The sequence below is a fragment of the Miscanthus floridulus genome, chromosome 5 (assembly GCF_019320115.1).
Source record: "Miscanthus floridulus cultivar M001 chromosome 5, ASM1932011v1, whole genome shotgun sequence".
NCBI lineage: Eukaryota > Viridiplantae > Streptophyta > Magnoliopsida > Poales > Poaceae > Miscanthus > Miscanthus floridulus.
In genome coordinates this window covers 120,324,817-120,346,521 of record NC_089584.1, presented here as the reverse complement: position 1 = coordinate 120,346,521, position 21,705 = coordinate 120,324,817, and positions in this window count along the sequence as shown.

The window sequence follows — 21,705 nt, the reverse complement described above, 5'->3', positions numbered from 1 at the left end:
TCGCACGTGCCCTATAGTTTGGGAAAACGGCTTAATGGGGGAAATCTAAAACCAGCCAGACTAGTTTAAAGAGAGTATATATCAGTGGTCCTGCTAATTTTCAAAAAGAAAAGTTTAAAGAGAGTATATATATTCCGTACTCTCATTGAGACGACAAAAATGCATTTGTGGAACGTCTAATTAAGAGTTTCGAATGAATTATGACCATTGGAAAAATCCATGTTCGTAGAAACAAGCTTAGCTAGTTTTGGAATTCGACACGGTCGATTTAGTTAGAAGCTAGCTTGGGATTCGTATAAGTTTTAATTTCTATTGGGTCAAAACCTCTCCACCCAGCTAGCTAGTAAATGTGAAGAGACGGCTGATTGAGAATACACAAAAATCAATCCACTTTTACTTTTTATCTTGTTTAACCATAAACTCTCTTCTAAGTTCTAACCACATGTTGGCCCCGTTCGCGTGCCCTTAAACCTGGCTTGATCCGCTTCTTTTTTTTTCATCCGGAACAGTATTTTCCTCTCACAGATTCCTCCAAAATTCCTCCAAGCGAACGGGCCGTTGTGGTTCATCTACTGATACGACTATAGATGATGCCCTAGTTTTGATGGTTCTTGGCTAGTTTGTTTGGAGATTTGTCACCAACGTCAAGTAGGTTAGGCTAGTTTCTACAAATTTTCATTGAGTTGATTCAATTGCAGTCCACACGTTCTTGCTCTTTGATGTTTGACCGAATTTTATGACAACACACTTTTTTTGGTGACTTCAATGGAAATGATTGTTACTATAGCTTGCAGCTAAATATTTCTGTCCTAGCCCTACTTACTTGATCTATCTTCTTGTTTGCGCCATCATCATCGAATCAGGCCAAAAGGGCTGATTCTATCTATTGTTGATTGCCTAGATTATTGCATGTTAAGGTGCCACGTGCTGTTATTGTCTGGATTATTGATGGTTCTTTACTAATTTGCTTAGAAACTAGCTGCTTGGTCATCTTGCAAGTGCAATAGGTATCTTTTGTTGGTCTGCTCATAAAACTAGCCTTTTTTTTTGCCACATAAGTGTGATATAGTTACCGTTTTTCGGGAGCTACCCATAGAAATAAGATAAACCGGTTCTTATATGTATATAGATTTTTTATGAAAATTTAGTCATTTTTGGCATAGTTTAATCCAGAATAACACATTGCACAGATCATGAGCCATCCAGGCCCCTTCATCCGATCCAATGGTGGAGGCAGTTGGTGCGGCGTTATCACCATTCTCAGACATGGTGACCTGCTTGAAATAATAGATAGTAACAGATCTAACGGTACTAGCATACTGCTAGCGTCCGGACACCAGTGGCTGCAGTCCATTTTTGTGTCCCATTTTCCGTGTCCACACAGGGCCCGCGCTGCTCGGACATCGCCTGCGCGGAGACCGCTCGCGGCCCTCTCCCGCTTTTCACGCGAATCCCATGTGCAACACATGATTTACTTTTGAAACATCCAGATGCAACACTTGCAACATACAAAAAAGACAGAAACATACATCTGAAACACTTGCAAAAACACTTGAAAACCATTGTAAACATAAGCAACATGCAAATAAAACACTTGCAACATATGTGTGAAACATATGCAACATCCAGATAAACACACTTGCAACATACGTTTAAAAAACAGATAAAACATTGGGAACGAATGCTTGCAACATACGTGTACAACCATTGCAACACCTAGATCCACTTTTGCAATATCCATATGAAATACTTGCAACATACCTCTAAAACATCTGAAACACCTAAAACATACGCTTGCAACATGCGCTTTTAGCACAACGTCTTCTTGCTGCATAGGAGAATGGAGGCTCGTCGGCATGTAGAGTTCACCGGAGGCTGTGGATCTAGGTCGGTGAGCGGATCTTGGCGAAGAACGGAGAAGATGGTGCCCACATCGAGTTCAAGGAGGTGACAGACGGATCTTGAAAGAAAGGCAGCCGGTGGTCCTCGGCTCCCACCTTGAGTTCAAGGAGCTAGCGGTCTGGCGGTCCGGGGTGTAGGGGAGCAAGCGTGGGCGGCACGACAGGTGGGTAGGGAGGGCGGTGCGATGCTAGGTCAGAGTAGCGAGGATGTGGGGGCATACGGTTGCGTTGGTGGCCAGCGAGCACGAGCTACGCACGGGGTGCGACATGGTGGGGAAGGAAGAGGGCCACGAGGTAGGAAGACCGATTTCTTATGCCTGCTACACAGTGGTCGTTGTCGGGAAGTAGTCGTTCTTGTATGAGGAAGAGACCGTAGCCGCTGGGTCGAATTGATAGAGAGTAGTTGCGCCGCCGCCTACCCATGCAAGAGTTTCTAGAATCTTTTGTCCTCCCCTTCCTCTTGATCGCTGAACCTATTGTTCTATGTCCGAGCCAAGACCAAGGGTGCTTGGCTTGGTATGACGGCGCGCGCATGTGGCATCCTAATTCTCCTCCATAACTTGTGTATAAGAGTACACACTAGCATCCTATATTAAGTTAACTACCTATTTTTTGTAGGTTTCCCATGTGGTACTAACCCCCTCTTTCACTCAACACTAATTGTGGGCCTTTAGAATTTCTGATTAATTGCTTGATTAGAGATGAGCCAAGCCTAATTAAACCAACAAGATTCGCACGTGGTCTAGTGTTTTGGTGCTTTGACCAAAATTTGTATCATCAACAGAGTTTTTGGCGACTTAGCTGAGAAAGGATTGTTTTAGCTATATAGCTTAAAATAACCCAATTTACAAACATGGTTTCAAGTTTTTGCTATGAATTTAGGCAATTTCATGTTAAATTAATCTAGAAAAATAATTGCCTAATTCCTCTTCCTTAGCCAGCCTAAATGGCAAAACCAACCCACACCTACGCTCGTGCATGACACGACACGACACGCACGCATCGCTCGCTCGCTCGCACGTGGCACGCCTTTGTCCTCTTTTCAACTTCTCTATAGGTGCACAAGTGTGTAGCCTATTTAAGTTGAGCCAACAATCAGTCAAAATCCATACGGGACTAAACTGTATTGTACCACAACATTTAATATAGACTAGAATTAATTGATTTATTAAATAAAATATGGGCCCTAAACCCATATAATATTCAACAATCCCCACCAAATTTAGGGCACGTAAGAAATGCTCTTAGTTTCCTCTATCATTTGATATACCAGTGTTTTGATGGAGACTGTTAAGTTGAACTCCACCTAGAGCAAATGTTACGCTTACTCACAACTATACAATGGACTATGGCCTGAATTGATAGTTTGTGCAAAATAAGTTTCACCTAGGCCCTTTACTGATACTAGGTTGCAAAAAGCATCCTCTCTGGTTGGAGCATATAAGTCATACTGCCTGGCCCATTCTATGAGTATCCATAGATCGCCTAAATCTCCAGAGACTGTGGCTAGCAATCGAACTCACATATGTGGTGTTTCTCAAAGATGTTCTGGTAGGACAACATCTTTGCTTCAACAAGCCACTTGAAACACATTAAGGTATAAAACCAACCTGCCTTACCGAAAAGGAAAGAAGTGTATCTGACATGGGTTTATTTAAGGTCTTTACTCATAGCCCTATACCCCTGGCTTATTCACCATTCTACTTCATGGGGATCTCCGATAACAAGAATAGGTTACCACCATGATAGACTTCATGTGGGTTCAAGCCCATTTCACTTGATGTACTTATCTATCAAATTACGTGATAGTCCCTTAGTGAATTAATCTATCAGATTTTTAGACATGTGGACATAGTCCAACGCTATCACTCTAGAGTTTCTCAAATTTTTGATAGATTTTAATCTTTCCGCTTAACATGCTTGTGGACTTATTCTTGTCCTTAAAACTGTTTTTACCTTAGTTATCACTGTTTGTTGTCCACAGCTCATCGAAATAGCCGGTATAGGTTTCTCATACAACCGGAATAATTCATAAGGAGTTCACGAAGTACACTCTGGTTCTCAGCACCAGTGGAGTCTAATGCTGTGAGTTCGCTTCCATAGTTGACTTTGTTAAAACAGTCTGCTTGCAAGACTTCTAGGAAACAGCACCACCTCAAAGTAAGAACACATATCCGCTTGTGGCATAAAGCTCATCAGCATTAGATATCGAATTAGCATCACAGAAACCCTCTAGTACCTTCGGGTACCCGGTATAGTGAATGCCATAGCTCATAGTACCTTTGATAGCGTAGTACTCTCTCAAGAGCATGCCGATGATTGTCTTCTAGATTTGACACAAACCGGCTTAGTTTGCTCATAGCCAATGAGATATTAGGCCTCATGGCGCTAGCCAGATACATAAGCAAACCAATGATTTGAGAGTATCTCAATTGATCCCTTGCTATTCTTCAATTTTTCCTTAATAGCACAATATGGTCATAAGGCGTAGGAGCACGTTGACAGTCACTAAACCCAAAGCGACTCAATGCCTTTTCCACATAGTGGGATTGTGAAAGTGTAACCTCACCATTGCCTTCTCTTAAGAGCTTGATATTAAGAATAACATCAACTTCTCCAAAGTCGTTCATCTCAAAATTATTAGACAGCAGGTCTTTAACCTCCTTAATCACATTAAGGCTGGTTTCAAAGATCAGTATGTCATCAACATATAAACACAAGATCACTCCTTCGCCCCCACCATACCGATAATATACACATGTGTCAGCTTCATTTACAACAAAGCTAGCATATGTCAAAGTTCTATCAAACTTCTCATGCCACTACTTAGGAGCTTGTTTTAGGCCATATAAGGACTTCAATAACTTACACACCATACCCTCTTGACCATTTGCTATAAATCCATTTGGCTGATCCATATAGATCTCCTCCTCTAACTCTTTGTTTAGGAAAGTCGTCTTTACATCCATCTGATGAATGATAAGACCATGAGGGCAACCAGAGAAAGTAACACTCGAATTATGGTCAATCAGACAACAGGTGAATAAGTATCAAAGAAATCTTCACCTTCTTTCTAGACATAATCCTTGGCCACAAGCCTTGCCTAGGCCTAAGATTTTTCTTGAACACCCATTTGCATCTTATTGGTTTACATCCATAAGGACATTTAACAATTTCTCAAGTTCCATTAGACATAATTGAATCCATCTCACTTCGTACTGCTTCCTTCCACAAGTCAGCATCAAGAGAGAAATATGACTCTTCAATGGTTCTTAGTATGTCATCCACAAGGTACACAATGTAGTCATCATCAAAAGACTTTGCAGTCCATTGTCTCTTACTCTTTCGAGTGACTGCAATGTCATCCTCCTCAGGATTATGCATATGAGGTTCCTCATAATGTTCTATCAGAATAAATTGCTCATGAGGAATTATATGTTCGTGACTAGACGTGCTAGGCGCATTTTTCGTGGAAAAATCACTTTAAAAAAATATAGCGTCTCTGGACTCCATGATAGTACCAACATGCATGTCAGGTATCCCAGAATTTATAATTAAGAATCTATATCCCACGCTGTGATAACATAACTAAGGAAAACACAATCAACAGTTTTAGGTCTAAGTTTGCGTTTTTTTGTTAATTGACACATTCACTTTGGCCAAACAACCCCAAGTGTGTAAATATGAGATATTTAATCTTTTCTTTTCCCATTCCTCAAATGGTGTGATTTCTTTATTCTTTATAGGAACTCTATTCAAGACATGACATGCTGTCAAAATAGCCTCACCCCACCATTCCTTAGATAGACCCACTGTCTCTAACATGGCATTAACCAACTCAGTTAGAGCGCAGTTCTTTCTTTCGGCAATCCCATTGGACTATGGTGAATATGACAGTGTCCTCTCATGAATAATTCCATGTTCTACATAGAAATTAGAAAATTCACTTGAAAAGTATTCTCCACCATGATCAGACCTTAACCGCTTAACTTTCCTCTCAAGTTGATTTTCTACTTCAGCTTTATAGATCTTAAAGTAATGCAACGCTTTATCTTTTGTTTTTAATAGGTACACATAACAAAATCTAGTACAATCATCTATAAAAGTCATGAAATATCTTTTACCACCTTTAGTCAATTCACCATTCATCTCGCATAGATTGAAATGAACTAGTTCTAATGGCGCCAAGTTCCTCGCCTCCGCAACCTTGTGAGTCTTACGAGGTTGCTTAGATTGCACATACACATGGCACTTAGAACCTTTGACCAAATTTATTTTCAGGATTAAATTCATATTTGCAAGCCACGATAGACAACCAAAATTAACATGATAAAGACGTGAATGCCAAATATTTGACTCATCAAGGATAATAGCATTGTTCACAATCTTGTTACACACATCATCATGCAAGGATAATCAGAACAAGCCTCTGCAATCATAACCTTTACCAACAAAAGTTCCATACTTTGATAGTACACATTTATTGGACTCGAAGACAATTTTATAACCATATCGACAACATTGAGAGCCGCTAACTAGATTCTTTTTGATGGAGGGGACATGCTGCGTGTTCTTCAGTAGCATCGTCTTTTTCAAAGTGAACTTTAGAATGACTGTACCAACACCAAGAACACACATATGGGACCCGTTCCCCATTAGTAAGGCTCCAGTCCCACCGACCTGATAAGAAGAAAACAAAGAGGCATTAGCACAAACATGAATATTAGCACCAGGGTCCATCCACCACTCAGGCGAATGACAAACTAAAAGAACAGTAGGTAAAGAATTACCATACCCAGATGTTCCTCCTTTAGCCTTGCTAACAACTATGTTTGCAAATTTCTTCTCTTGCTTAAATTTGCGGTCTGGGCCTGAACTTGCCCAATGCTCATCACTCCCGCAAACAAAGTGCCAGTGTTTCGAGTAAACACCAATGAGTAAATTTGTATTATTGCATGTTAGGCTCGAATGGTGTGCTAAAAAACATAAGGTTTATACTGGTTCAAGTAGAATGTCCCTACGTCCAGTTCATGGTTGCTGCTCATGTTATTTACACTGAAAGGTTCATAGTAGGGGGTACAAACGGGCGAGAGAGGGACAGGTCCCAAGTCTCTAATGGAAAGGTCAAACGAGTGCTGATAGCTTGGATGCTGCTCAGCTATGTGGTGTGATGTGTGTGGAATTGATCCATCCCCTTAGTGGAGTGCCCTGCCTTCCCTTTTATAGACTAAGGGGAGCAGGGATTACAGACGGGAGAAAGAAGAAAAACCAGAGGCCAAGAATGTCCTTTGAAGGTGCCGGGTCTTCCTTTTCCTCTGAGCCAGCTGTGCTGGCATGGTAGACGGTGCTAGGGATAGCTCCATGCTAGGCGTCTGCCATTGATGATGCCACGCTATGACTTGATCAGCAAGTGACTACATCCCATCCTACCCCAGTAGGCGGTGTGACGGATCGGGGTATTGATCCGCAACCCCACAGGGAGCGGATGGTGTAGTGACTGCACGTCCATCACTGTAGATGATGTGAGTTTCCTTCAGGACTATAGTGGTTGTCGTATGCTTCTGTCAGGATCCATGTTCGAGGACAAATGCCATCGCCCATAACACTGTAGGACAAATGTCGGCGCCCACAACACTGTTCGGGCTTCTGACATGCCCAAAAGGACTTAAAGCGCCTGTCCTATCATATCCTGAAGGTACTTTCCTGCAGGCGTGCAGGGTATGGTCCTCGGTATTGCGGTTGACTTGAGTGCCCTGTCTTATCCACGTGTATAGTTATGAAGGAGCAACGTGTAGTCGTCGGGTGAGGCGGAGTCTGCCCCTAGACATCGAGCGAGGCGGAGCCAACCCCCGGATGTTGGGCAAGGCGGAGCCTGCTACCGAACATCGGGCTAGGCGGAGCTAGCCCCCAAACATCGGGCGAGGTGGAGTCTGCCCCTAGAAGTCGGGTGAGGCAGAGTCTGCCCCCAGACGTCGGGTGAGGCAGAGCCAACCTTTAGGGGTTGGACGAGTGGAGTCTGCCCCCAGACGTTGGACGAGGTGGAGTCAGCCCCCGAACATCGGGTGAGGTGGGGCCAACCTTCCCCTAGACGTCAAGCGAGGTGGGGCCAACCTTCAGGGGTCGGATGAGGTGGAGTCTACCCCTAGACGTCGGGTGAGGCGGAGCCAACCTTCGGGGGTTGGACGAGATAGAGTTTAACCCTCGGTTTGTTGGACAAGAGGTGTAGTTGCATTCTTGCCTATTCAGAAGCATCAACATTTGATGGTTATTAGTTCCTCCTCCTTGGGTATCCCAGTATTCGGTCCCCAACGGTAGCCCCCAAGCCCCCGGGTGATTTGGATAGAATCATCCGAGAGGTGAATTGACTTGCTAGAGGGTGCGCGCGAGAGCACCCGATAGGTGTAGCCCCCAAGCCCCTAGGTGATTCGGATAGAATCGCCTGAGGGGTGATTCGTCTTGCCAGAGGGTGCGCACGAGCGCACCCATCGGGTGTAGCCCCTGAGCCCCCGAGTGATTTGAAAAGAATCGCCTAGGGGGTGATTCAGACCCTTTGTGGGTATGGTTGTGAGATTTGATGGTTTGTTAGCTGGATAGCTTAAATGAGACCTAGGTATCCTATTCGTGGGGATCCGTCCAGGGCCAGCCTGGCCGAGACTCGATTCGTGGACCAAGACTCCCATGAAGCTCGTTCGTCTGAGTTGTAGCCACATGTGGGCCCATCCTTTGTCATAAGGGTGCCTTGGGATGGCCGTCATAACCATTGATGGGCCTCCCTTCGAATGCCTAGGCCCAGGGGGGCTAGTCAAAAATGCTTTTTGACCCGTATCCCCTTTGTTGGCAAAGAGTCCTGGTCCGTCTGGGGAGGCAAAATGTCCGGCGTGATTTTGGAGGGAAAGGATAGGGATTGGGGGTGCATATCCTGCATGGTGACATGGTGGCAAATCATGGTAGGCGTAGAGATCCATGCGGATGGTTGCCTTCGTCACATCCGTTGCCCCTATAAAACCAAAGGGTTCGCCCCTAGGGTTTCATACATTGCCTCCTCGCCTTTGCATTTACAACCTCTGCCGCCAATCGCCTAAGCCTCCCGCATCTGCATCTCAACCGCCGTCAAGTTCGCATCCACCCACCCTAATCATTCAATGGAGCCATGGTGCAAATTCGATATCACCCTTCAACGCCTGGAGGGCCTCGTTCACTGCGGCCTCCTTTGCACGCGGACTGCCACCGAGGAGTGGTGGTTGCCCGGCGATGAGGATGCACCATCGCTGCTTGATGGGTATGTCGTATCCTTCGCTCACTTCCATGAGCGGGGATTCGCCACCCCTGCCCATAAGTTTCTTTGGGGCTTGCTGCACTACTACAAGGTGGAGCTACAACATCTTAACCCCAACGGAATCCAACACATTGCGGCGTTCATCGCCCTATGTGAGGGGTTCCTAGGGATTAGTCCCCACTTTGACCTATAGCGGTACTTCTTCGCCGTCACACTCCTGAAGAAGCGGGAGAAGAAGCAGGAGCTGAACATGTCGATGGGATGCGCCGGCATTCAACTATGCAACAACTAGGTCAGCGAGTACCCACTGATGCGTCTGTCGACCTCTAACAAGGGGTGGCATTCACATTGGTTCTACGTCAAGAACGACGCAGCCACCCCCTTGTCGAAGTTCACCGAACACCTCATCAAAGAGGTCTCGGAATCATGGAGGAGGTGGGGAGTCCTAGAAAAAGACAAGAACAAAATCTAGGACCATCTCGCCGTCGTCCGAATTCTGAAAGAGAGGGGCGTGAAGGGGTCGGGGATCATCGATCCTTATCATGCGCGGAGGGTGGCGCCACTAATGAGGCGCGCGCTTCCCCTACACATGATGGCGCCCGTGGCGTCACTTGATGGGACGACGCTCGCTGAGGGAGCACTCTCCCCCTCCAAAGTGGTGCAGCGCATCAAGGAGGCTATGGAGCCTTCGTGGGATGATGCCAGCACTATTCTTGATTTTGTATATCCGGTGTCGGGGCATCCCCTAATGCGGCCGGAACCAAGATACATCATTTTTGTAAGTTTTCTTTCCTCATGGCTCTTTTTTAATCAAACTCTCGACCTCTTAACGCTGATGTGATATAGGGAGACCAACCGAAGAAGCTTGTCCTTATGGATCTTTCAGCTCTGCTACCAAATGATCCGGCCATGACGGTGGCCAACCGTGCTGCAGCCAAGTAGCAGCGGAAGGTGAAGGAGGACGAGAGGAGGAAGAAGCAGCAGAAGCTGCATGCGTGGGAGCTTAGGGAGGAAACCAACAGTGATGAAGATGACAATGAGGAAGAAGAAGAAGAAGGAGAAGAAGTAGTTGCCGACCCTGAGTGGGGTGACCTGGAGAGCGAGGATACACTGATAGGTATCCCCTCATCCATGTAGGGACCCTTCCTGTTTCATGCGGGAGGAAGTGAGTCTGTGAGGACGGCGGCGGTGGGCCGAATCGTTGGCCCATCCTTAGAACAAGTAGGGGTAGGCAGATCTGCCGCTGTGCCCTAGGTACCAGTAGAGTGGAGTGCCCCTGCTACAGTGCCTCAAGAACCAGCAGGGGCAGGTGGATCCACCGCCCGCCCCATGGGCTAGCGGGGGCGAGCGGATCTACCACCACGCCTGAGGTGCTGAGGGGGGGGGGAGATGGCTCCGCCGCCGTGCCCCTGAGTGCTAGGGAGCAAGGGGCGGGCTCGAAATAGCCCCGCCTTGACGAGGCAAAGCAAGGGCCTAGGGGTTCATCCCCCAAATGCATCATTCGCCCAACATCGCTGATGTAAGTCCTTGACTCCTTTGTTTTTCTCTATTTTTCTCTATTTTTAGCGTGACTCGCGCCTTTTGTGTCTTGTAGCGTCCTGAGATGAGGTGGCTCTTTGGCGCTGGCGCCCAAGAAGAGTGTCGCCCTTCAGGCAAGACGTCGGCTGTCGCCCGACGTCGCTCTTGCTTCGAGCGGGAGTGAAGCCGGCGTCATAGCCTTGTCGACTGGTCAGGCGCCACCCGTGGTGGTGCCCGTGCCCTCAGTGGGACAAATGGTCGCCGAGGCTAAGGGAACACCCTCGAAGGTCACCGAGCAAGCGGTGATGGAAGCGATTCCGCTGCTGACGTCGGAGCGGACGGAGCTACCGCTCGCACTTGTGGCACCGACCGCTGTGGGCGCGACACTGCCAGTCATGGCCCCTTCGACATAGATGGAGGTAGCAGCAACTATGATGAGCTGGGCACAACTGGACGTAGCCGGGGTGGTGCCCGAGAAAGCGGCACGATCCGTGCCGCTAGTGGCCCAGGTGATGGCACCTGATGTGGGTCAGACGGAGGGGGACATGGCCATAGGGTCCCCGGTCATCATGGCGGTGGTGGAGAGGACCAGTGGGGGGTCGCCCTTGGCCCTGATGTCGGGGGTAGCCGCTCGCCCATGCGGGGTGAGTCGCTACTCCAGTGGATTGATCCTCAAGACCCAACGTCGATACTCTTCTCGCTCATTGATGCTACCAAGATAATAGAGCGAGAGAGTCTCAATGAAGGGATCTCGGCCATGATGGAAGTCCTGAACTAGGCTAGAGGTGTCCTACGCGATGTCATCATTCCTACTAGTTGGGTAGCCACTCAATCTCTTCTCTTGCTTTCTTCTTTCTTCATGTATTTTTGTGTTTTGACATTGATCTTCTTTTCAGTCCCTTATCGCTCATAGCCAGGAGAAATCCCGGTTCCTCCATGAGCAGAAGGTGGAATGAGACCACCTCACCAAAGTGGCCCAGCTGCACGGGGATGTGAGCGCCCAGCTTGCTATCACCCAACAGCGGGTGGCCGAGCTGACTCCCCTGGCTGAGGAGGCGGCTAGGCTCCGACAACGGGAGTCCAAGGCCCGTTGGGATGCGGAGGATGTCAAGAAGGCATTCCAGGATCTGTCGATGAGGGCATGGCAGGACGAGGAGGAGGCCGCCAAAGTCTAAAAGGAGTGGGATGAGCTGCTCCTAAGGGATGTCGAGGCCCACAAGCGGGTCCTTGACCTCCTAGCCGAAGTGGAGAGGGAGCAGGAGCTCAAGCTAGGAGCCAAGGAGAGGTCTACGACCTTATAATAGAAGGTGAAGCAGGACACCGAGGCTATTGCTCGGCTATGTAGGGAGCAAGATGAACTACGCCAGACTATGGAGAGGCTCTGCTCGGAGCATGCAGCGGCCCATGACTAGGCCATCCGGGAGCGCAACAAGGCACGATAGGTGGTCAGCTCCCTTTAGGCCGATCTTGGAGCCATGGTAGCCCAAAGGCTAGAGGCCGAGAGCATCTCCGCTGGGCTAGTCATGGAGCTTGCCAAGGCATGGGGGATCCTTTAGGTGGAGAGTGATGAGCATGATCTCCTACGCACTACTGTCAGGGTGGTCTTCAATGACCTAGAGGTGGCATGACCGGAGGGAACCAGCTCGCTTGCAGCCTCTGCTGCCGTAGATACCATGACACGGGTGCGCTAGCTCGAGAGGGAAGCTCTTCACTCCAGGATTACCCAAGCCTTCACTGTCGCTCACTCCCACTATGCCAAGAGTATCGACTTGGAGACGATGAGCCTTGGCTTCGCACCTGGCTACGAAGCCTCTGAGCTAGACAAAATAGAGAAGGCGGTGGCTCCTATCGCACAGAACCTAGCGGATAAGGTTGAAGAGATAGTTCTCCCCTAGAGGGGATAGTTAGTCGAATGGGTCAGATGGACATTATCTGTAATCTATGGACAAGTGTCGGCACTTTTGTATCTTAAAAACATATTCATAATTTCATTTTGTTTAAACAAATTCGTAATTTTGTTTCATTTGATCGAACTTGCTTTCTTCCCTTTTTGCATTCGAAAAAAGGGGCTCATGCAATTCGACCCTTCCATTCGTTAAGACCATAGGGCCCGAGGTGTGTAAGAGGGAAACTTCGATTATGCTTGTGAGCAAAGTTACCATAGCCGTCGAGGCGTGGGTTTTTTGCAGTCTGACCAGGCATGCTCGGTTATTCATTCCCACAAACCTTGCCACTAACCTTAACATGAGAAAGAGGTCCAATGCAATGACTATTTTGAAAAAGGGTGTTTCATACCTTTATCAGCCCCTGAGTGAAATCTGACCCCTTATGGTTGCTGGGGTCAAATGTTACTGAAGACCGAAGAGAGGATTTAGCTATCGTTCTACGACCATGTGTTTGGTCTCCTTGTAAGTCCAACTTTCCTCAAGCCCTCGTGCGTAGCAGAGGTTTGGTCAAGGGTCGGCTTATTTTTGTGATCGTCGCCCTGTCCACGGTTTCCACAACCGGAGGGGTTGAGTTAGCATCACTTGCCTTGATTGCTTGAGTGACGCGCTCGGTGAGCATGCTAACTGGGATGTTCGGATAGAATCCAGTTCCATCACCTGTGATGGGATCGGCAAAGCCCTCGGGGCATTCCATTGCTCCTTAACCTGCCTTCCAATAGATTCCCCCTTAATGGGGATTTTATGGGCTCGGCTAGAGGCTAGGATCAAACAAGAAGGTTAAGATGGCCTTGTCTGCTTCTAAACGGGACGGGCACAAGCCGTTGATGCTCATTTGCTTCCCCCCCGACTCTATTTGATGCGAGATGGCCTTGGGCCCTTCATGGGTAGCCTTCGAACCTCGGCCTATCGATTGAGGATCAGGTGGCTCGAGCCCTCAAGCCCCTTAGGGTCTAATAGGGGTCGGTCATGTTTCATGCGTCACCCTGTCCTTGGTTTCCACAACAAGAGGGGCTGAGCTAACAACACTTGCCTCAACGGCTCGAGTGTTGCGCTCAATGAGCTCGCTAACAGGCATGTTCAAGTGGAATCCGGGTCCATCATCCGCTGATGGGGTCGGTAGAGCCCTCATATGGTATTCCACTATTTCTTAACCCAACCCCCCGACAGATGCTCGAGCCATTCTTTGGGTTTGGCTCGAGGTTAGAATCGAACAAGAAAGGTCGAGATGTCCCTGTCCGCTTCTGAGCGGGGTCGAGCAAGGCTGCTGGGGTTCATCTCGGTTTTCCCCCTGGCTCTGTTTGACGCAATGCAACCACGAGTGGATATCTCCCTAGATGCAGGACACTCTCTGGGTGGTTGGTTCGATCGAAGGTTATGGCGGACTCTGATCATCAGAGGAAGGTAGGTGTGGCCAGTTTAGTCATATAGACCTCGTGGCACATTACCTTCTGACGGCGTTTGGAGTCATATGTTGCTGATCCTTTGAAGATCATGAGGCAACCGTCTGGTGTCAAAAAGACACCGTCCTTCTCCTCAGCGTCATCTACAGTGGGGTTAGGGGGGTCCTTCCTGTGCTCCCCTTTGTTGGAGCCCCCAGACAAGAACTATCGCATGAGGCTGCAGTCCTTATACAGATGTTTGACCGGGAAGGCATGGTTCGAGCATGGCCCCTCGAGTAATTTTTCGAAATGGTTTGGAGTGCCCTCCGTGGGCTTTCGACCACCCTTGTAGTCAGCGGCGGCCACGAGCAAGCCCTCGCGCCATTGCTTCTTGTTCTTCTTTTTGGTGGAATGATTGGATGCGCCTTCGCTGGCATCCTCATCCCGCCTCGCCTTACCATCGACGTGATTGAAGATTGCTCCCACCGCTTCTTCGCTCGAGGCATGGCTGGTGGTGATGTCCAGGAGTTCGTTGGTGGTTCATGGGCCCTTGCATCCTAGCTTATGAACCAGAGATTCGCAGGTGGTCCCAGATAGGAAGGCTCCTATAACGTCGGCGTCGGCGACGTTAGAAAGCTCATTGCATTGCTGGGAGAAGCATCGGATGTACCCATGGAGGGACTCACTGGTCTTCTATCGATAGTTCTTGAGGTCCCATAGGTTCCTAGGGTACTTGTATGTGCCTTGGAAGTTCCCCACAAAGATCTCCTTCAGATCCACCCAACTCTAGATTGTGTTGGACCATAGGTGTTCCAACCATGCTCGTACCAAATTGGCTAAGAACAGTGGAAGGTTGCGGATAATGAAGTCATCATTATCCGCACCATCAGCTTGGTAGGCAAGCTGATAGTCTTTGAGCCATAGTTCGGGGTTTGTTTCCCCAAAGTACTTCAGGATATTGGTTGGTGGTCGGTACCTCGGTGGGAAAGCAGCGTTGGGGATGTTGTAGCACCTGATTTTAAAGACAAAACCAGATACACACTATATGTGAGCCTAGGAAGTCAAATCTCACATATAGCCACAAAATAAGGGTAATATCAGAAGACAATACTTATTACATAACATATTAGTATAAGAAATATAACCTCAGAGTATAGACAGCGGAAAGACGACTCCGATCTTTAGGTGAAGACTCCAACTCCACAGGGACAACAGACTAGTTGACCACAAACCTAACTCCTTCAGACTAGCAATCTGGTACCCATCTAGGATTTTTATCCAAAGTATAGAAAAGTAAAACAAGCGTAAGTACATCTCATACTCAGCAAAATAACATGGGGTTCATGAGGCTCAAAAGGTTGACACTGGTTTACTACAATTAGCTTTTGATTATCACAATTTTAGCAATTGGTTGGCAACAAGTTTATCCATAAACACATGATCAGGTAAACATGATTAATGAATAGCATAAATAATTAATCATTAGTACAATTATTCATTAGTGATCATCTCTATTCCATAAGGGTTCCAAGGTCGCTCGTGTCCGTGAGCACAACTGTTATAACAGTTTTACACTCTGCAGAGGATGTACACTTTCACTATGAGTCATGATTTACCCTTTCACCTAGGGTGATCAACCCCTTGACCCACTACCAAGGAAGGTCAGCAGGGTTCAATATGAAGCCTTTTAAAGGTTCGTCTAACAAGTTAGGGCCGCTAATATTTCAGCCGTCTAGCCGTATGTGGCCCCCTCTAGGAGTGGCACACGTGGGCACGCGGCACGGTACACACACCCTAGCAGGTAAGGAAACATACCAACTAGTGCCCCCCTCTTGTGCCATAAAGGTAAACACTAACAAGCTAGAAAAAGTCCTCGTACTGAGCTAAAGCTAGAGCCATATAGCCCTCACAGCTGTACTGTAAGTCCCGAATGATCACTTACAGATAAGTCCATAGGGAGAGGAATCTAAAATATTTAGAAAGTAGCTAAACACTCCAGCCCCTGTTTCCATGTTGCTAAAAAGTCATGTTTTAATGTTTATTGCATATACCATTAGTCAAGTTATATGATCATGGTTTTGGTTAAGCACTAGCAAAAACTACCCAATGCAATATCCCAAAGGTATCAAGGTATAAGATATCAAATATCTAGGACATCCTTATTGGCAACAAGGTAGACACATGCAATATCAATTAAGTGATTAAGGTGAATAGGTAACAAGGATGGTCCCATGCTATACTTGCCTTAAACACTGATCCTTCGGTAGGCTTTAATCTTCAATGTCCTTCTTCTGGATCACCACGTATATCTCACCGACTGAACGTAATCGTAGAACACCACACAAACATCCATACACATACAGGCATAGCATACAATTGCATCTATATCAGAACAGTACACCAATCATAGAAAAATAAGTAAAAGAGTTTGAAATACGATTCTACACATCGCTACGAACACACAGTCGCGAGAAGCACTCTAATCAGAGCTACGGTTGAAAAGATACCACTACCGAGAGATTTGCTTTATACGTGGAAAAGAAAACTATAGGCTTCATTTATTTTAACTATATAAATTCATATATATAAGATATTTTATAAATAATATAGATTGAATTAAGTCAATTTTAGATTTGAATTATAAAACTAAAGTAAAACAAATCATATTTTATTTATAAAATCTAGTTGCATAATTATTAATTAAGATATGATTTAAACCATGATTTTTTAGAAATAGTAATATAGTAAACACTATTACTAAAGCGTAGATCTCGTCGCTACGAATCTAACGCAACTTGAACGGACTATTTCAGAGTTAAAATAAATAAGTCATGATTTAACCAATTTTCCTTTAGTTAAATAATAGATTAAATCTACCCATGAATTTTAAATATTGAAACACATGCCTAACAATAGTATAAACATGTAAAAAACATAAATACAGTCCTAACGCAATTCGAATGGGTCAAATCGGCGTTAAAATGATAAAGTTATAGCCTAAATACCTTGAATGGCAAAACTATAAATAACTAAAAACATATTTATGGAACCAACTGAGGAAAATACACTTTTAAAAGAAGAACGCATAATCTAAGAAATACGCAATGGACCGTGGGTTCTATTTTGAAGAAACCGAGAGTCTCATATGAAATTTAGCCACGCGAAGGGGTATCGAGGATTCTGGACCATCGGATCATGATCGAACGGCGCTGATTAGATGATGCGGGAGAAGGGGAGAGCCAGCCGATGGCTACAGTGCCTGGTGCGGCGGTCAGCCATGGGTGGCGGCGAAGAGCTTCCCGATGTCCATGGTTTCGATGATTACGGCCACCCCGACCGAAACCAATTATGCGGAAACGATCTGCGAGTGTTCGCGAACTCAATGGGGTACCAAAACAGGGATGGAGAGCATGTCGGGGCGGTGGTCCCATGGTAGCACCATTGTTGGCAGCTCGGGAGCTCGCCGTTATGGCACTCCCGTGCACCAAATGCGACGTGAAGGGATCGAGGAGGTTTAGGAGCTCACCGTGAGTCGTTAGGAGGGGAGCGTGGCATCCGGGGAGTCTCCGACGGCACAGGTCGACGATGGCGGTAGCTGGAGAGAGAAAGAGGGGGGGGGGGTGAAGATGAATCCAGGCAATTGAAGGTTAAATCAAAGAATTCGAGGTACCTACGGCACCGGTGGGTCACGGCGGAGCTCTGGGACACGTCGTCATCAAGGTTTGTGGCACCGGAGCAGTGGGGCTACGGGCAGCAGTGGTGAGCTCAAGCCGCGGTTGGAGATAAGAGAGAAGGAGCACTCGGTATAGGGCTTTATAGGCGAGCAGCCACTACATAGAAGGAAAGGGAGCGGGGCACGGTGATTTTGGTCACCTTCCCTGCATGCTCGACGGCGGCGGCTTACCAAGCCTGGCAGGGCCTTCGGCGGGCGGCGAAGAAGGAAGGAGCACTGGGAGAAGAAAAGGAAAGGAAGTGGATGGGGCCGACGACATAGTGAGGGGGAGGAGCGGCTTGTGGTTAGGCGCGTGCGGGAAAGGCCGAAGCGGGCCAGTATGGAGCTGGGCCACGTGGGCGATGTGAAGCGGAGGAAGGCATGGAGCAGGTCGAGCGCGAAGCTGGCTGCGGGCAGGGAGGCACGAAGCAGGCCAAGGGGGAGAGGAAATGACTGGGCCGGCAGAGAGGAGGAAAGGAGCGGGCCAGCCAGTGCGCTGGAGGAAGGAAGAAAGGGGAGGTGCGAGCTAGGCCGATTCCGAGGCTGGGCTAAAAAGAAGAAAATTTTCCAAATAAGATCCTTTTCTTTTCTAATTTTCTTTTCTTTTATTTCAAAGCCATTTTCAAACCCTTTTCAAAAACATTCCAAATTACTTTGGAGTTTTGGATCAACACCACTCATCACGATAAACTTTATGCACCAACATGTATGCACAACTAGTTGCTAAACCTTATGATGAATTTTAAATTAATGAAAATTTTTATTTTCCTATATTTCATGGGCATAAAAATTCATAAATAAATCATTTTAGCTCTATTTCAAAAGAGGCAAATTTTAGGGTGTTACAATTCTACCCCCCTTAAGATGAATGTCATCCTCGAGATTCGAAAGACGTCGACTAAGAGATGGGAATACTCCATCCTTGGATTCTTCTTTACTTCCTCATGCAGTTCCATCATCTTGATAAAGATCCACTTTACTTTGCATACCTGTTGCCCTTACTCCAAGTAATTTGCTGAATAATTCCAAAATTTTGACAGGTATCTTGAACAACTCTTAGGTAACCCTAATCACTAGGCCATAATTCTCTTTCCTCATATGTTCACCTTTCAACGGAGCTTCCTTATCTTCTTGGTCCGAAAGAGAATCTATCACCAATCTTTAAAATATTAATGATCTTGGTTAAGTTGCTCGAATTGGGAATACAACTCTTAATCCTTGGTGTCACCCGAACCTTCTTAGCACAATTCTCCATTGCTAAGGGCATTGGTCATGACTTCGCTTCTCGAAGTGATAGCACTTTTCCAAGTCATAATCAATCTCATTCCAACGAGGTTATCACAAGCTCAAGACCAACTTGGTGAAGATGTCCTATATATTCTTATGATCCTCCTAGATGAAACTTTTACTTTCAAGAAGATAGTACTTCCATGCTTTGCAATGGATAACTACAGATAACATGTTAGGTAGTTCAACTCAAGCTTCCTTAGTTGACTTAATGATCAAGCCACTACTTTTCTTTTTGTATAAGTACACATCCCACACCTTGATAAGGTGCATCATAGTGGAGATAAAGTTCTTGTCCTGACCAGACAAAGCTAATACTTAGGTTTTACGTCAACCTCTTCTTGGATTCCTTCAAACACTTACCTGAGGTTTCTTGATCCAAACTAACTTAAAAGCTTCTCCAGTAGCTCTACCAAAATCTTGATGATCTTGGATAAACCTTTCTTGAACTTCTAACCAAACCTCATTGAAACTCTGAGTTTCTCTTGCATCTTTGGGTACCACCATGCTTCCACTATGCAAAATAGAACGTATGATACTTCATCTTACAAATTCTTCCACTTGGCTACCCCTTAAGAAAAGATAAATCAGGGGACACAAGAAGGGTAGCTTGCACCTTCTTCAAATGAGCTTACTAGTATCAAGATGTCCTGTCATCCCAATGATACTCTTGTATATGGGCAAGGACAAGAAATCTGAATTTCCTCGCGAGCAGAAAAACAACAGTGTGGTAAGACAGCTGTAACTCCCATTATTTTAATCCAATGAAGTTGTATATTATACTGCTAGAAAGCTTATAAAATTCTCCACAACTTCCTTATAGAACACTTTTCCGAATTCTGCAGTTCACTTGGTTGAAAACATTGCACAACAGAAACTGTTCTAGGTTCCAAACAGCACAGATGCATCGTCTTGTGATTTTCGTATCTCCATAACCAAAATAGATATCAGGCTTATTCTTGCGCTCAGAGAAAGATATGGAAGTGTACTATTGTCCAGAATTTTTCCATAATTCTAGGTCATCCAAGAGCAGAGATATAAACCGATAAAGACAGGTTACTCCCAAAGGACAGAATAGAGAAAATAGAAGATAAGCGAAACACCTCTATTTATTGCATTAATCCTTATGCCTTAGGACTATAAACTAAATGAAATTGTGGGAACACCCAACAAGATCATTGCGGTCATTACAAAGATGCAAAACAATCATAAGCATAATGACAATTCAACAAGACAGTAAAGATACACAACTCAATCATCGACTCAACTTGCGATACTATCGTTTTTATTACATAAGGGCACAACTCCTATCCTTAACTAAGGATCTTGGATAGTCTAGCATAAATTCTTCATACACCACTCTCATCAAATGCTTCTTTCAGGTTGGTTATCACTGACACTTTCTGTAACGGTCCGGTAGTGATCTAACTCTGGCTACTTCCTTGGTGTAATTATTGATTCTTCTGTGGGCATGATTTAATATAATGTCCTTCCTACTGGCAATGATAACACTTTCTCTTAATTGGATCTTTAGTGATGTCATACTCCATAGAATTGTTGCTTAGAGTATTGTTAGCTTGCTGACTCTATAAGTTCATCTTTGTTTGATTGGACCGCTTTTTAGCTCGCTTGATCTTTTGGGGTTGAAACTCCTTATAGGTGATCGTCCACCCATCTATGCATACCTCATGTGGAAAGAGTGGAGTAATCTTAGCTTGAGAAACTTCTAATTCTTTAGAGTCTGAGTTTATCTGACCAAGGATTGGAGCTAGACGTGACAATGTAGTAGAACTCGAATGTTGATTGCTTCCCAATTCTAACTCTGGTGAGACCTCCTTTCTCTTCTTATCCACATTGTCCTCAAGTACAGGCTGAATACCTTCATACTCAATTCTTTCTTCTGATGGTGTTGTTAGAAGAACCAAACGTTGGGCATGCTTAATCACTCCTTTACAAGCAGATAACCATCCCTGTCCTAGGATAACATCAATTTTCATTGTCTCCAAAATGATAAGGTTTGCCATGAAGTTCACCCCCTTTATGTCAAGAATAACTCTTGGGCATATGTGGTCTGCGTTCACTTCACCTCCTAGAGAGTTAATTATCACTGGTTTCCTTATTGGAAGCAAGTTATCTTATGATCTTCTACATATTGGCTAGAGATGAACGCATGTGAAGCTCTGGGGTCAAACAACACTGTGGCAGGAGCTAAGTTTACTGGAATGAAACCATACACAACCTCCTTAGCTCTATGAGTAGTAATCATATCCACATTATTCAATTTTCCTTGGATGTAGTTTCTCTTTACTTTACTTCCTTGCTCCTATTTCTTCTGGACCTTCTATTCTTGCTTCTACTTTGGTTGATCCTGGCATCCACACGCCATCCCTCCAACATCTTCGTTGAACTTCATATTCTTCCAAGCTTCTGCTACTTGCCTCTTCACTGGTCCCTTTGGCATGTTGGTTTGACCTTGTGGCAAGCACTGTTGAAAACTCCTAGGTTGAGTCATTCCTTCTGGTTCTTGTCATTGCATACCTACAAGCTTCTCCTTGTTGAATGAAGTCAAGGACAACGTAGCTTGGTCCCCCTAATCTCTGATGATGGTGGTCTCCTCATTACGACCCATATATATAAACGAAGAGAGAGGATTGAGAATAGAGACAAAGTTTTCATAACAGACAGA